Source organism: Tachysurus fulvidraco, chromosome 2 (genome assembly GCF_022655615.1).
Source record: "Tachysurus fulvidraco isolate hzauxx_2018 chromosome 2, HZAU_PFXX_2.0, whole genome shotgun sequence".
Taxonomy (NCBI): Eukaryota; Metazoa; Chordata; class Actinopteri; order Siluriformes; family Bagridae; genus Tachysurus; species Tachysurus fulvidraco.
In genome coordinates this window covers 9,080,760-9,098,845 of record NC_062519.1, presented here as the reverse complement: position 1 = coordinate 9,098,845, position 18,086 = coordinate 9,080,760, and the positions used below count along the sequence as shown (strand labels likewise).

General features: G+C 38.5%; 1 protein-coding gene across 12 annotated transcripts in view; it reads left to right on the top strand.

Moving 5' to 3' along the window:
• Nucleotides 1-18,086, top strand: part of atp2b2 (ATPase plasma membrane Ca2+ transporting 2) — a 159,450-nt gene that overhangs the window by 34,591 nt on the left and 106,773 nt on the right. For 9 of the 12 annotated variants that reach the window (XM_047809995.1, XM_047809992.1, XM_047809991.1 and 6 more), the window contains exon 1: nt 14,239-14,365. The exons of the other annotated variants lie outside the window; for them this stretch is intronic. The gene's annotated coding sequence lies outside the window, so the exon portion shown is untranslated. Of the gene's footprint in view, nt 1-14,238; nt 14,366-18,086 lie in introns of those variants that run through there. 12 annotated transcript variants of the gene reach the window in all.

Below are 18,086 nucleotides of genomic sequence, written 5' to 3'. Positions count from 1 at the left end.
AAACACTGACTGACACCAGACCTACAGTACTAACATAACATCTAGGTTTAACCTCACTGATCCTCTTATGGCTAAACAAATTCACAAGCCACATTACAAAATTTAGAGGACAGCCTTCCCAGAAGATTGGAGATTATTATAACAACATTACAACCAAGGACTAAATCTGGAATAGCATGTTCATCAAGCAAATATGTGTGTAATATTAGCATTTTCATAAACTTTTGCCAATGTACTACAGTATATGCACATAATAGCAGGCTTGCAGAATACAGAAAATCTTACCTGGTACTTGTTTATTTACTAATACTATTTTTGCTGGATAAGGGAGACCTGGATATTCTCTGCATTTGCCATTTATTTGTGCGTTTTTTCCACAGACAGTTCACCAGCAAACTGCATCAGTCTTAATGTTCTAACTGTGAGTGAATCTTCTTACAGAACACATATTCTTTTGATTTAAACGCAATCAGTGGTTTAAGTTACAAGTTATACACAGTTAGCTCTCTGACACGCACTTTTAACTTGTTTCTTCATGCTGCACGCTCATGCTGGAAAACAAAGTAGTATCCATTGTCCAACAGTGCATTTACATGCTTGCATCTGGCAGTCTGGTAAATCAGACTTCAAAACAGTTTTACCACCAGTCTCTACAGACTTAACACCTTTCTTTCCATTAACATCCACCATTAACTCACCACTGTTTTTTACTTAAACTCAAACTGCAGTCAGCTGCCAGCACTCACTTCTCTCCAGTTCTGATTATGTTCCACTATAACATATTGCAGAGGCTGTAAAAACATATTCGGTAACCAAATCCGAACAAATCCATATAACCATATGTATAACGGTGGCTCAATGGTTTAGGCTCTGCTTTAGCAATTATAAGTTTGGTGATTCAAGCTCTAGATCAGCCAAGATGCCACTGCTGGGTCCTTAAGGAAGAACCTTAGCTTCAATGCTACAGGGATGCCGTAATACTGTAGGTCAGAGCTCAGCTTCCTACTGTAACATGCTGGGATATATAAAGAAAAGAATTTCACTGTAGTAAAAGGATGACTTCTAATCACAAAACACTAAAGTAGCATCATGGGTAAATATGTAATATAGGTACCATTGTTCCACAGTAAATTCATGGTTGTGATTAAGTACCATAATTAACCATCGTAAATTTTCCACCAGAGAGAAGTGGCTTGAAACTGCCACTGATGTTCATACTTTAAGTGAAGTTTCTTTTTTTTTTTAAATAAAACATGTCATTGTACATTATTTAAAACATCGTTTAAAATGGAAACCGTAGTGTTGTCTGGAATCACTGCAGCTGGTTGCTCTCTGCTTTCATGTGGTTTGTCAGTGTATGTGTGAATATTTGTCTTACTGTTGTTCTGAGGCAATGTAATGTCATCCTCTGTCTCCATTTAAGCCCATTTACAGCACACGGCAGTTAAGCTTCCATTTTAACAAGCGTTTCAATCCACACCAGCTGTGTGAAGGCTGCTGTATGTTTTCTACGTGATGTGTTGCAAGAGAGAGGGCAGAATGAAGTGCGCCTCATCGTCGTGATCGGCTCTCTCTGTTCTCCCAAAGGCAGGGTGTAAAGGTACTGTTAATGAAGGCAAGGTCAAAGTTGCAATATATGAAAAAATTGCTCTACCTGGAAATGTTCTGTTGCTTGAGGAGTTTAGGTTCCACCAGAACTGGTATTGTTACAGGGCAGTTTAGAGAAAGAAGTCAGAGATCGTGTAGCCTGACTTTCTGATTGTCTTTTGTCTGAAATGTGCATACAGTATTTTCACATTTCTGCCTTTAACTCCTCTATTTTTGCTGTGCCTTTAATCTCCAAACTGCTATGCAGTTATAAAAACTTGTTAATGTGCACAGTGCCTACTTTGACAGCCCTCTGTCCCTTGCATAGTGGCTTGTCAGTTGGTGTTTAATTAATATTGGCAGCACTCTTGCGGCCTTAAATACCTCTGCTCTGAACTTTAACCCCTATTTTATAGTACAGCATAACAAACATACTAACATAAGTTTAGAAAATGGTTAGCAGGTGCTAATATGCTGATGTGTCTGTTGAATGTGCCTGTTGATATATCTATTTTTTTCACTCTCTGACTAAAATGAAGCATAAACTCTATGGTAATAAATTAAAACTCACAATCTCACTATTTATACAAATTGTATTTAACTAGTAGTCACAAACATTCCAATAAATGAACATACATATCATTTCTCAATTTCTACTCAGATTTCTGATCTACATAGATCTCCTGAGCTCTATGATAGGCTTTGTAGAATCAAAAAGTACCGGCATTATCAGCCATCATGGTGATGCCAGGTGGTGGATTATATGTTTTTCAGAGAATCAGCTGTATTTAGGGCAACAGGCCTAAATAATAACCTGCTGATTGCAATACGAGTATTTTGAGGGAAAATAAAGCAAATAACATTTACGTGTACTGGATGAAAATATTATAATGGTACATCTAAAGGTTTAAATCACTATATATTGCATAACTGGCAACAATATTAGTGCAGAACAGACACGTAAACATTAGCGATTTATCAGCGCGCGTGTGTGTGTGTGTGTGTGTGTGTGTGTGTGTGTGTGTGAGAGAGAGAGAGAGAGAGAGAGAGAGAGATCTAGATTATACAAAAGCTGTGGAGGTGTTGTAACTAGGTCAGGACCATTTGGGTTTTCATATTCAAATGAAATCATAAGTCTCTTATTTATATTCAATATGGTTAGTTTTTTTTTTATTAAAGTAAACAAAGAATTTAAGTCCATTATAACTCTTAAAGGAATCAGTTGCAATTAAGCTGCTTTCGTTCTCAAAGCCATTTACACTGATTTTCTTTACAAGAAAAGATTCTCAACAATCCAAATGAATTTATTTCAATTGCAGATTCCCAATAAAAAGATTATATGTATCCTAAACTGGACACACTTTTTTATATGCATGCTAGATGTAATCCAATCCAAAGTAATGCACATGCATGGAGTGAGGTTTAGTGTCAGTGTTACCATAACAACAAGAAGCGTGTGAGTCTGGTCAGCGTGTTCAGCTCTTTAATCACTCTGCAAGTGTTGTTGACGAGTTTTAAATTATTTCTGTCTAAGCAAAACGGCAATGAAGTGTGATTGTTAAATGGTCAGCATGAACAAGAATTTGTGACCACATTAAAGTTGCATAACATTTCATATTTGCCTGACATTCAGAAACAAGGATGCTCTGGTTCTTGAAAATAACATGACTCATACATTAACCATCACCCATTACCCATGCCTTTACTCATCTTCTAATGCAACAATAAAGGTCATACTTTAGAAATAACTGCACAAGAAATACCAAATATCTCCCAGCTATAGACAAAAGGTCCCCCAGATACAGACATCCCAAAAAAGAAGATGGCATCATGGGCTCTGTGCCTTCAGAACCTGGAAAAATAGGTGTGACCTCTGTGCCTGCAGAACCTGGTAAAGACGTTTCGGTCTCTGTGCCTGCAGAACCTGGTAAAGATGTTTCGGTCTCTGTGCCTGCAGAACCTGGTAAAGTAGGTGTGGCCTCTGTACCTGCAGAACCGGGTAAAGTAGGTGTGGCCTCTGTGCCTGCAGTGCCCAGTAAAGTATGTATTGTCTCTGTGCCTAGGTAGGCGTGGACTCTATACCTACAGTCTGTGGTACAGAAAGCATGGAATTGGTGCCTACAGTTCCAGTATAGTAGGTGTTGCCCCCATGTCTACATGCCAGTAAAGTAGGTACAGTATTGTGCCCTTGTCTACACTCTCAGTAAAGTAGCTTTTGCCCCATGTCTAAGAGTCCCAGTAAAGTAGGTTTTGCCCCTTTTGTCAGTTAAGCAGTCACACCTATTGCTTGAAAGCCCTCATTAGCCATCAGCACACTGCTTGATGTGGATCTGAACCAGACTTAAATTTTTTACTCTTATGTGTTTATGAAGGAGGAAGGATGAAGCTGTGCTTTGCCCTTGACATGATCCTGATCTAATTTGTCGATGCAGCAGTCAGAGTAGCTCTTATATCAGTAGCAGCATGACTCTTTTCTTGCAGGATCTCTCACTTTAACGACACTCTGGTACCAGTTATTTTCCTGGTCTCAGACAGACTGCGCAGCTAAAAGCTGTGTGTCAGGTAATAAGGCTTCGTATTTCAGTTTATTTTCAAGCCTACAGAACTGGCATGTGTAAAAATTATATATGCACATCACACTATTTATATATCTTTTTTCATGGTTGATAATAATATGTCTAAAAGCACCCATATCATCACAATATCTTTCTAGCAAATAAGACTGCTGTCATAATGCTCATTTTCAATAGTACAGACTAGTACAACAAATGCTTTCTGAAATGACTGTCATGCTTGTATAGTGATAAAATTTTGAATCCTGATTATAAAACAGAGAATGTCAAATATTTTGCCGTATATTATGTAAGAAATGCCAGCTCATGCCTAATGGAGAATGCTCACACAAAGCTCATTAACATGAGTGTGCTTAGCAGTACAGTAAAGCTGTTTGATGGGGTCTAGTGAATACATCCTGACTTACATGACATTTACATAATGAAAGTGCACTGGTGCTCATTTAGTAAATGATAAATCAGATGTCCAGGTGTCTAAAATATAACCAGTGTAACAAGCATAAAGCTTTTTTCAAGGTTACATGATAGTTAGTATTATAGAACTGCACAGTTATTAAATCTAAATAAATAATGAATATTGACTTCTACAAACACACACATACATGTTTGGAATACTTGTTATTATTAAGGGGAAAATTAATTGGTGTGAATCACTAGCTCAGGAAGTTGAGAGGTCTCACTATATTTTTCTAGATTTTTCAATTAATTTACTCTCTCTGGTCTGATTAGTGACATGGCAGAAAAAAGTAAAGGATAAACCAATTCAGTACGCATAACATACTTTTACGTACACTGGTTAAAGAATGAAAACGTATCTGTTGTCAACATTAATTCATGTTGTTTATCTTGACATTTGTAAGGTAGGCATTTTATGGTATTTGGCTCTTGAAATTTTTGTGTCATTTGCACAATTTGTCCTCCCCTCTCTAACCTGTCCATTGATGGAAAGATATCGCCATAGAACCACCACAGGATAACTACAAGCCAGATATTATTTGTATGATGACACTCTGTTGACCAGGCAGTGTGTCTGGCTTCCACTTAACTCTGCTCCGACTCTAGTTTTCCCTCAGAAATGTTGATAGAATATTATATTACGCTGTGGTTAAAAAGCTGGTCAGTTCTTTGATGTTTCCCGTACACTGATGGACAGGGTGTTGGCATGACTGACAGAAATTTCATTTCTGTCCCATATTATGCTATGCACACTACATATAAAATGCACATGTGTAGTAAGTATACCTAATAAAATGACCAGTGAGTGCAGGCACAAAAGTGGTGTGCCTAATTACCTGGCAACTCAGTGTAGATATACCCCTGAGACAATCCAGCACCTAGTAGCAGTGAATGATGCAGTCAGAAACCAAAAATAGCAACAATCGTATTCCAGGAGAACAATTTTACTCCTAGTTTCAAATGCAGAGTGGCAAAAAAAAAAAAAAAAAAAAAACACATGCTAAGATCCTGTTGGACTTTTTAAATCCAGGCAGATAAGCAATTAATAGTGAATGAACATCAGTGTAGTATTAATAGATATGCAGAAGAAAACAGTTGTGGAAGATGTTGCAATCAGGACTCAGGGTAAACATCTAGAAGGAAGGAGAAGGAGGACCTGCAAAAAAAAACAAGAGCTGAAAGGGGAACTACTGTGAAGAGGGACATCCCAAGAACAGGAAAGTTTTCACATTGCATTCACCCAAATTCCCAGCAGGCCACTGGCAAAAGACCCAAAGGTGAGAGAAGATACCCCTCACAGGATATAAAACAAGACCCATTCCCTGTGGCTAAGGTAAAGTGTACATGCCAGTGATTCTCAATATTAACACTAAACTACTATTAGTGTGGGATGAGTTTTCTAGACGTATGTTTGTTTATTCTATTGATTATAGGCCTGGGGTTGTATGGCTTGTGGCCACAACCATCTAGGGACACGTGCTAATTACTCTTTGAATAATTTACCTGAAGCATAGTTTTTCTTTCTGACCAAGTCCAAGTAAATGTAATCTGTATGTTGTTGCATTAGATCCAGTCTCATCCAGTGCTTGGTTTCAAAAATAGAAAACAGAGATTCCTAGAGACCATGAAAGCTTTTTCTTACTGTATATACAAAGGTATCTTTACCAATTATGTTAATTTGGATGGATATTTGGATGGAACTTTGAAATGAATAATATGTATGTAGTTATTCAGGTAATGGTACAGTATGACCTTCCATTTTTTGTCTTTGTGATGCAGATAAACTTTTCCAAACCAGACATTATGTTAACAATTTTTAACCTTTACTTGTAAGAATGACCTACAATAACAAGTATTGTTTCCCCAAATACTAGTGTTTAGGATATAAACAGGACTATAGAACGAAAAGAAGAAATATCTAGATGTGATTGAAGTGATGTTAGCATGGTTTTGCCCTTTGTTTTCTGGTCCTCTGTGTAAGGCAGAACTGTAGAATTCAGGGGCACTAAGCTCATGATCTTCATGTGAATTTGTATTAATTATTAGCTCAGTGTACCATTTCGAGGGTTGGAGTGCTGTTCAAGCTCTTTTCGCGCTCAGTCACAAGCATCGTTCATACTGCTCGCTCGGGCTACCCTGTTGCTTAGCAACTAGAAGGTCCCCCCCCCCCCCCACTTTTTTCCAAGCTCTAAATCTCCCATCAGTGGAGTATGTCAAACATGCATATTCTAGAAATTTGTGAATCTTTGAAAGCCCTTATTTACTTTAGTTATTTGGTGAAGCATCTTGTTTTGCAGTAGCATGATTTAGAATGTCTTAAAAACATTACGCATACAAAATTTACAGTGCTGCTGTAAAAGCTTCCAAGTTTAGTGTGAATTTAAATGGAAAAGCAGAGGGGAGGGTTTGACTGGTGACTGCTACATGATTTTCTTCTAATCCACATTATTTACCTTTCCTACGCAGCTACTGGCTGTAGACTGAAACAGCAGTGACCAGTTTAAAACAATGTCAGGCTGTATAATGTGAAAAGAAAATAATGTTGCATTGGTGCAATTAAGTACTGTATGCTTGTTGGTCTATTTGTACTGGGATTCGTACAAGAGAACCTGGTTAAATGGTAAGAGCATGCTACATAAGTGTTAGGTGTTTCCCTATCTGTTCAAGCTTTAAAATGAACCCTACTGCATGCTCCCTGCCAAAAAAGACAAGTTTTTTAGATGTTGTCTCAAAATGTATTCCAAATTATGAATATATACACCCAATTTATCATGCAAGTGGTGCCAGGTTGTCCAGTTGTGCAAGGACTGAGAAGAAACATCTGGTTTAAACTGGTTTTAGATAATATAGAGGGGGACATAAAAATAACCCTAGTAAGTTTTCCTTTCCAGTCATAACCAAGGGTTTCCCAGTGGGATGTCTTTTCTCAGCATTGACTAAAAATCAATACATGAAATCCTGGACAAAATTCAAGCAGGCAGGGATTCTGAGTGCTGGATGGACTTTCAGGTTAAATGCTTGTGGTATGGGTTTTAGCTTGTGTTTCAGCCTGCGGATGAGTTTTCCCACCTCATCTAACATTAAGCAAATCCGCAATACTCACCTCTACTTAATGGCATCAGTGTAATAAGAGAGGTACAAATATCACTCATAACCTTACAACCTTTAATCAAAAACTAACCATATTGAGATCGTTTCAATCTGACCAATTGGGAGAACAGATCATCTGTCTGTCTGTTTTTCTTCTATGTGGGAAATAATAAATTGTGCTTGTTACCTGATATGTCCTCACTTTTAAGAAGAACATATATATCTTAAGAACCAACTCTGCTCATTAATTTGACCTCGGCAACCTGTCTCGAATCCCATGAAATCAAAAAAGATTACTGAGATAATCAGCTAATTAGCACCCACTCAGGATATAATAGCAGCACTCCTTGTAAATCAGTTACACTCGGCTACAGCACACGGAAAGCACATGGACACCAAAGACATATGACATCTAGCTATATATAAATGTTAGAGTTCAAAGTTAGCTAAATTATAATGACACCATGAATTAAATGTTTACTTTTGTAAATCAGGGGGGCACGATGGCTTAGTGGTTAGCACGTTTGTCTCACACCTCCAAGGTTGGGGGTCACGCCTCCGCCTTGTGTGTGTGGAGTTAGCATGTTCTACCCGGTTTCCTCTGGGTACTCCGGTTTCCTCCCCCGGTCCAAAGACATGCATGGTAGGTTGATTGGCATCTCTGGAAAATTGTCCGTAGTGTGTGATTACGTGAGTGAATGAGAGTGTGTGTGTGCCCTTCGATGGGTTGGCACTCCGTCCAAGGTGTATCCTGCCTTGATGCCTGATGACACCTGAGATAGGCACAGGCTCCCCATGACCCGAGGTAGTTCGGATAAGCGGTAGAAAATGAATGAATGAATTTGTAAACCAAAGTCATGCAAACAGTTTTTTATGTTCATTATACTTAAGAACATGCTTCTGTGGGTGTTTTTCTGTTACATTATAACTGGGATGTGTCCAGTTTCTTTACAACATGCATTAAAACTATAATGTATATTCGTAACTATATATTTTACATTTACAGCATTTGGCAGACGCTCTTATCCAGAGCGACGTACATAATATTTTCTACGTTAAGCTGCTTTGTGACATTGTCCATTGTTAAAAGCACTACAGAAATAAAACGAGAAGTTTGGATAAGTGGTAGAAAATGAATGAATGAATGAATTAATGAATGAATTGAATGGACCTTTTCTAAAATATCTAAATCACATTTTCTCCCAATTTTCACGTTTGAGGTGCGCATCTACTGAAGCGCTTTGTCAGTATCTGCATGATTATATTACATATAAAACATGAATACCCGTGTCCAGGTGTCCTATTAAAGTGTTCTGTGAGAGCATATACATGTTTTAATGGGCTGTGCGTTTAATATTGCAATCACAATCTAGCACATACACAAATGTATCATAGACGCGATAGGTTGAGCTCATTGTTTGATTGAAGGTGCTGTGGGGATCTATGAAATGATTTAATGATCAGTATGGCACTGATTTGTCATTACGAGCATCACTTAAAAAATGAGTGTGTTCAAACAAAAGGTACCATGTAAAAAATGAGTACCATGTAAAAAAAGGTACCATGTACCTTTTGTTTGAACACACTCATTTTTTAAGTGATGAACAATATTGGAATATGTGACTGCAAGGTGTAGTTTGTTGCCCTGAGGGCCAGATTGGAAGTCGGAAATAAAAATCAAGATAATCCACCAACGTTCTGGAACCAAGATTAAACGTTACCAAAAGAGATAGAAAGGCAAAAGTGTGAAGAAAAGAGAAAGTAAGGATATGCTCATGATCTAAAACATACAAGCTCATCAGTCAAGCGCAGACTGATAGCTTGGGCTTACATGTCTGCTCATTCTGCTGACATTTTGATCTCTTGTCTCATTAATGTTTTGTTCTCAAACACAAATGTCTTCAGTACAAAAACAAAGGAACTGTTCTGACTTTTTCCAATACATTCGGAGGGGACTGTTGTAGATTGTGTTCTGTCTGGAACAGCTTGTTAAATGCAATCAGCTCTTTTAGTGTCAGTGATACATCATGAAATAAAATACACCGTTCAGTGAATAGTCACTTATTTCTCTTGTTTCAGAGTGGGTGAAGATCAGAATTGTTCTGGTCACTCGTCAGTCAAGATACAATTAGCGGCACAAATGTAGCCGAATACAATGCCTGTATTTTGGCTGCCAGGTTTTACATGGAAATGCAGCCAGCCACCTGCATTGTGATCATTGCAAATAACTGGCTTTCGTAGGGATAGAATTAGCCTCACTGTCAGGTTTGCACAGGAGACTTTGGGAAATGAGGCGTGCTAAAACACTAATAGGTAGACATTTTCTGCTGCAGAGCCTCGATGCTCTTGCTTTTCCCACACATCAGGATTTGCTATGTTGAAATCTGTGGGAATTTTTGCTGGTCATAAAAGTTGTTTGAGTGTAAATCACAAAAGGCTTTTAGTAGTTTTTATTGCCACAGATTACTGAGAAGTCAAAAGGAACTGAGGCAGTAATGTTGCTAATGTCATTCTGAAACTTGGGGGGGAAAAAAAAGAGCTTAAAATTTATAGAGCATAAAAATGCATGCTGTTGTAACATCAGCATGTGAAGGAAACAACACATTTCTGAAACTTTAAAACCCAGACCTTAGGAAGATATTAATTAGAATCGTATTTTGCTGCAAAAGGAACAAATTGATGTTAATATTACAGATTCAGAACATCAGTGAAGGTAAAGTTCAGCTTATCAAATGAACACCAGTATGTACAAATAAAATAAAAAGATAATTGGGCGAATAGTGTATACTGTGTTAGTATGTATAGTATTTCATAATTTGGATGAATATTTGAGATCCTAGAGCTTCAGTGAATATGCTATTAACTGCTAGGTTTGTTTTTCCTTCCCATTCAGCAATGAATTTAAAGATAAATGACTTGAATTAGTATCAGTTGGAACAACAGCAGGTCACAGGAAGACATAATGTGGTAGTATACACTGTATAGGTTGCAGAAGCTACGTTGCCTAAAATCTAGCTAACTGTGTAGAGAGTTCTGTGGAGACAAAGTTTCCAGACAAACCTTTCAGTCATTGGCTAGAGGTGAATCTTGTTTGTGTGTGATGGGAACCTGTCATGAAATGACAGCACAGGTTCCCTGTCATTCTCTGGAGATAATTTTCTGATAAAGTGAGTAGCGGTAAGGTTGCTCACTTCCTCCCTCTACAGCATGTCTGCCTTCAGCTGCAAGGTCAGAGTGAGGGAAGGAATGGAGGGAGGGGGAAAGAAAAATACAAGCAGCATCCTGATACTGCAGTCTTCACTCCCAACCTCTCCCCAAATTATAATATAAACAACTCAGGGATTTATGACCCGACTGCCGTTTTTTATTATTATTATTATTATTATTATTATTATTATTATTATTATTATTATTATTATTATTATTATTATTATTAAGTACAGAAAACTACACCATATTTAAGCTCAAGATTTTGTAGGGTTTAAGAAAAAAAAGGAGCATTATGTAAAACAAGAATTGAAATATTTTTGGAAATATCTGTCAGAATAAAAAAGCAGAATTGATATTAGTAGAGCTTTTCTCTAGCTTTACTTTTATATTAAGTGCTTTACGGTGCTTAGCTCGGATCAGCTCTAGAGTTAAACCAGTTTTATTGTAGCACACCGCATGAAGCCAAAATCTGTATGTTTATTTGAGAAGATTGAGATGACAGATGAGCAATAAGATCCCAGTTTATGCTTGTCCTTGTGCCGCAGAAGTCGTTCATCATCAGGTAACGACTCCAGGGACCTTGATATGTCATCGACCTGAAGAGGAGAATATTTCCTGCTAAATTACTCAGGTCAAGGGTCAAGTGCCACCAGAGTAGACAATGCTGATGAAGAGATTTTTATGTTTACTATCTCAGATCTTGGTGTTGGCTCACTTGTAGATGTTTGGTACTTTTGTAGATAACACTTTCTGAAAAGGGCCTTTTAAACTTTTATCATTGGACCACATTTTTATGATTCATGCAATATGCCAAACTGTTGATGAGCACATTTTCTCAAAAGCTAGCAGTATGTCAAATTTGGACATTTCTCAAAGGTAGATCGTTGCGTCAGAATATTTAGCTCTGAAAACCAGGACATGCAGGTGACTCTCAATCAATGTAATGTACAACTGCAGCTATAAAACTTGATTTGAAGCTGTCTACACTTCAATATTGTATATGTCATAAAGTTTTCTCACAGAGTCCTTCAACTGCACGCGGACTGAGAAGATCGATAGCTCTTTATGGAAGTTTGCTTAGCGTCTGTGTGCTTTTTCTGCATCCTGAGTTTTTGGTGCACTGCAGCTCTGGGCTGAGGAGAGGAGCTGCATTGATATGCAGAGACTCTTTCTGATCTCCATGACTGCCTCTCCCACTTCTGCTGTGCAACAACCTGACTATTCCAACATGTATAGAAATGATCACACGAACAACCATTTTAGCTTTGTCGTCGGTTTAGCGAAGGATTGAATCTAGGCTTTAACAATTTAGAAAATGCCACTTTTGGTGGCAGACCACTCAAGTTTGTTGATCAGTATAAACCCTTCCACTTTCCCCTATTGAAGTTTTGTTGTTTTGCCAGTGTGTTTTGGGCCATGTTAATGTTGCTTGATGAAGGTCCAACCAATTAGATTGGATGCAATTCTGTTGCATTTCTGTAGATTTCTGAAATCATTCGGCTGCTATTATCAAGAGGTGCATCATCAATAATGATAGTATCAATAAAAATAGTGGAGTCCATTCCTGATGCAGTCATGCAAGCCCAAGCCATGACACTACCTCCACTTATCTATAAGCTTGTGTTTTGGATCATGAGCAAATCCTTTCTTTCTGTACACTTTGGCATTCCATCACTTTGTTAGATGTTATCTTGGTTCCAGAACTTTTGCGGTCTCAATTCTTACTTCTAATGAGATGATTACATCTTGCAGTATGGCCTCTGTGTTTCTCCTCTGTAAGTCTTCTACAAATGATGGATTGTGATAATTTCACAATGCCCAGTGGGAGTTGTTGTTGATATCACTGACTGATACAGTATCACTGCTGTTGTGTCCTTAACCAACCTGATCGATATCTGATTGTTAGCACACCAGTGTTTTTTCTTTCTTTTGGACATTACAAAATGTTGTATTAGCTATCCCCAATAGTGGTGCAGTTGATCAATATTCCCCCATTTCTCAGATTCTAAATGGCTTGCTTTTCTCCCATATGCAACTCTGTGGTATTGTTTGCCTTCTCAAGAACTCTGTCCTTCTTACTTGCTTACTGAAGACCGTATGTTCATGAAATGTCTGTTGTTAAGAGTAATCCATTAATCATCACCATGTTCATAGTGGGGGTGGGAGCTCAAGCCGACAACATTAAAATAGAGAAAACATTCTTGTAAACAAGGTAAAATCTTGATTCTTGTAAAATCAAGAGTCAAACCCAGGAAGTACTATGAGAAGCTACGAGCTTCTCAAATGGGAAATAAAGTGAGTGTAGTGAGAAAGGAAATCAAAATGGAACCCTTAATCATTAAATTTTTAGCCAATTGACGATATTTTGTTGATAGAACATTGTACAAATAAGATGGAAAGTAGCATATGATTTTGACTTATAAGCTTTACTGGTAATCTACATAGCCCCATTATAGTTTAAAGTGGCATCTTGATTACACTTGATTAAAGAATAAGACTAATTAAAGATTAAAGATTGATTACTGAAGAATGAACATAACCTTGTACAGAAATAAAAGGAAGCATGGTGGCACAGAGGGTAGCCTCTGGGGTCTTTTCATGTTCTTACTGTGCCTCTATAGGTTTCCATCAGTTTCCTCTCAGCTCAGCACTCAATTGCTTCTAGGTGTGAATAGTTGTTTAAATGTGTAGGCGTTTGCGCTTGGCATAGAATCCAGGGTGTATTACGGGCTCATGCTCAGTGTTTCTGAGCCTAACTAGGATAAAGGGGCTTGCATGACTCTGATGAGTATCAGTTGTTTATTGCAGTTTCAGTGCAAAACTACAGAAGCAAACTACAGACACTAACCATGTCATAACCATGACCTATGGGCAGGATTTTAACCTTTGAATGCCATTGTAGGACAGAAAAAATTAATAGTTGGCATTTTATGAAAGACTCAATGTTGGGGCTCAGGTCCGATAGTCACTAATCATCCTGAATGAGTGGGTGTCCTTGAAAGTCTGTCAGTGTCTCCATCCTCTTGCCTCCTGTCGTTTAATACAAAGTGGCATCTTCCTGCTGGTTTTCCTCCTCCATCTCAGGGGGATGATTTGTCGCTCAGGGTGGGTGTATGTAGTGGGTTTCTTTCGTGAATAGGTTTAGTACGAATCTTTTCCTTTGCTTGTTCTTTCCTTTTCTTTGCACAAAAAAAGTATTTGTGTTTCTTTAATGTTTGTCCTTTCATTAAGACACATAAAATCTTTTCACCCTCAGTATTTCTTATTCTGCAGCCTTCCTGTCCAGTTCATATTTCTCACCCCCTAATCTCTGTCTGACATGGTATAGGCTGAGTGTGCAGTGCCTCCTACAATCGTGCTGGGCTTGTTGAGTCTGTACTGATGCTGAACAGTGATTACTCCACTGTTTGATCGATGCCTGTTTGGATTTGACATGAATGTCAAACTGAGTAAGTCCAACTTTAAGTCTCTCTTTCACTGTATACACTGTACTGGAACTCTGTCTTTTCCTTTTTTTTTAGTTCTGTCTGTGGAAGCAATTGCTTTGCAGAGTGGTGTTAAGAAAATGTCATGTACTCTGCATGTGTGTGTGTATGTGTGTGTGTGTCACATCTCTGTCTTCATGCAGTTAGGTTTAGCACCTCGGCAGGTGGAAACAACAGTCGAGGAATGTGTCAGCTCTAGTCGTGCCAACTGGGCTGCATCCTCTAAAAATAATTCTTCTTTTTTTCCTTCTCCTGCCTTAATGGTGTTGTGGAGAGTGGAGAAATCTTTATATGAATCTTAGAATCTTGTGTACTGTTTGTATGTACAGCGAGTACAGTATGACCAGCGTGAGAAACACTTCTTATCTATTTCTCTATCTTTCTCACTGGAAGCTCATGTTACACTTCAAAGTGATTTTCGCAGATCCCCATGTTTGTTAATGATGGATGGCGGAGACAGTTGTAAGGACTGAGACGTAGCATTTTGGTGTTAGAGACAGATGGCACTGACCTCTGGATTTGCAGCTATGATGAGGCAGGCTGAGTGGGGACTTTAGGTGTGTGGGGTAAGAATGATGAGCTCTCGCAGAACAACCAACCTCTACTGATCATACGGATCATGAGGCAGCACTTTGTACCAAATCTGAAACTGTTAATCTGTGAGGTAGTACAAAATATTTAGTGAGGGAAATTAAAGCACTATTATCAGTCAATATCGATGGTGTGATGCTGATTCACAAAACAAAACTTACATGTCATCATAAGGCTTGTGAATATATTTCACGGTATCCCACCGTCACATCCCTGATTATTTTGTATCACATAAAACTACAAGGATGTCCGTATTGGATCGATATTTTCTCACAGTATGTATTTTAGTTAAAAAATAAAAATAATGAAGTCCATAGTACTCCGGTTTCCTCCCCCGGTCCAAAGACATGCATGGTAGGTTGATTGGCATCTCTGGAAAAATTGTCCGTAGTGTGTGAGTGTGTGAGTGAATGAGAGTGTGTGTGTGCCCTGCGATGGGTTGGCACTCCGTCCAGGGTGTATCCTGCCTCGATGCCCGATGACAACTGAGATAGGCACAGGCTCCCCATGACCCGAGGTAGTTCAGATAAGCAGTAGAAAATGAATGAAAGAATGAAGTCCATAGTTTGAGTTTGAAGGTTAAGTCTATTAAAATCAGCATTAGTTTTAGTGCAGTAGAAACACGTGATTTGCTGGGCTTAGTGATCTTGAGATTCCATATTGCTAAATCATGCAGGCACCTCAAGGGCAATTGTGTACCCATATATTTCAATTATTAATGATGGAGATTTATAGATGGAGTAGTCTAAAAGCAATAATTTGGCAACTAAAATGATTAGAACGTCTGCTAGAGATGCCTTTCCTTCAGACTGATGACTTCGGTGACTTAATCATGAGATCCTTTCAGCTCAAAATATCTTCCCTACCTATTTTTTCCCACCCAACATGCTGATAAATTATTGCCCCCCCCCCTCCCCCCCAATTGTTTCAGTTTGTGCTATGTACACACTTCCAGTGGCTGTACTATAAAGTTGCAAGTATGCGTTCCGACTACTGGTTGCCATGGTAACAACGCTTATCCGTGTGGGGATGCAATTAGCATTCCACTTCACGAACAACAAATCAGTTTTCTTGGCTCAAAAAGTAAACATTCTAGAGGGAGGTTAGGAGTTTCTATGTAATTGTGCATAATTAGGCATTTTTGTATAATATTCAGTTTGTGTATAATTGTGTATAATTAGACATCTGTGTATAATATATAATATTCATATATATATATATATATATATATATATATATATATATATATATATATATATATATATATATATATATATATATATATATGTATCTGCATATTGTGATATGTGAAGAAGGAGAAACACTATGTTTTGTTTGCTACAGATTATGTGCACTCTACTGTCTTTACTTCTGTTGGTAGTTGTTACACGACTTTGCTCCATATTTGTGTTAAGTTAAACTTTTCTCAACTTTGTCGCCTACATGGTTGCTGTCACTCATGTCGCTGGAAGTCGCCATTTAAAACGAATGGTCTCTGAGAGTCGCTGTATGCTGTAGCATAACTCATGACAACTACAAATCTGAGAAAGTTAGGGCTATGATTTTCACCAGAACTTCTATTCAGGTAATGACAAGGGGCTGCTGATCACCTCTGACAAAGCGCGCTAACACCCTATTATTATATTCATTTTTTCAACTGTCAATTATTGTCGATATATACTGTAGCTGCTCCATTAAGAGAAGAACATATAATTCAGACCTCAGGACATTAGAGTAGTCAGGGCCAAGCCAAGTTACAGTCAATATTTTAATCAAGGAAGTGATCTGTTAATAATAGACCATGACAGGCAGCACCTGCCGGAAGCATAGGATTTAATTAAGTACACACTTGACATTTGTGTATATTGTGCTATTATGCAGTAACAACAGCAGCACTTAAAGGAAGATGTCAAGCAATAAAGAAATAAATACAAAGCCCAGTATTCCTACTTTAATTAAATGATATTTTAATAGATGTAATACATATTTAAAGTGACGTAACATACGGCTAAGTACGGTGACCCATACTCAGAATTTGTTCTCTGCATTTAACCCATCCAAAGTGCACACACACAGCAGTGAACACACACTCACGGTGACATACACCCGGAGCAGTGGGCAGCCATTAATGCTGCAGCGCCCGGGGAGCAGTTGGGGGGGTTCGGTGCCTTTCTCAAGGGCACCTCAGTCGTGGCCGGCCCGAGACTCGAACCCACAACCTTCGGGGTAGGAGTCAGACTCTCTAACAATTAGGCCACGACTGCCCCCTTGAATAATTTAAATACGTGACTGTAAAATAGTAGGTATCTTATCATCTACAGTATCTCACAGAAGTGAGTACACCCCTCACATTTTTATAAATATTTTATTATATCTTTTCATGTGACAACACTGAAGAAATGACACTTAGCTACAATGTGATGTAGTGAGTGTACAGCTTGTGTAACTGTGTAAATTTGCTGTCTCGTCAAAATAACTCAACACACAGCCAACGTCTAAATTGCTGGCCACAAAAGGGAGTACACTCCTAAGTAAAAATGTCCAAATTGGTTCCAATTAGCCATTTTCTCTCCCCCTTGTCATGTGACTCGTTAGTGTTACAAGGTCTCAGGTGTGAATGGGGAGCAGGTGTGTTAAATTTGGTGTTATCGCTCTCACTCTCTCATACTGGTTACGGGAAGTTCAACATGGCACCTCATGGCAAAGAACTCTCGGAGGATCTGAAAAAAGTATTGTTGCTCTACATAAAGATGGCGTAGGCTATAAGAAGATTGCAAAGACCCTGAAACTGAGCTGCAGCACGGTGGCCAAAACCATACAGCGGTTTAACGGTCAGAAAAGGCCTTGCTATGGTCACACAAAGAAGTTGAGTGCACGTGGTCAGCATCATATACAGAGTTTGCTGAAACCTGGAACCATTGTCCTGTGGTCTGATGAGACCAAGATAAACTTATTTGGTTCAGATGGTGTCAACCGTGTGTGGCGGCAACCAGTTGAAGACAAATGTGTCCTGCCTACAGTCAAGCATGGTGGTGGGAGTGTCATGGTCCAGGGCTGCATGAGTGCTGCTGGTACTGGGGAGCTAGAGTTCATT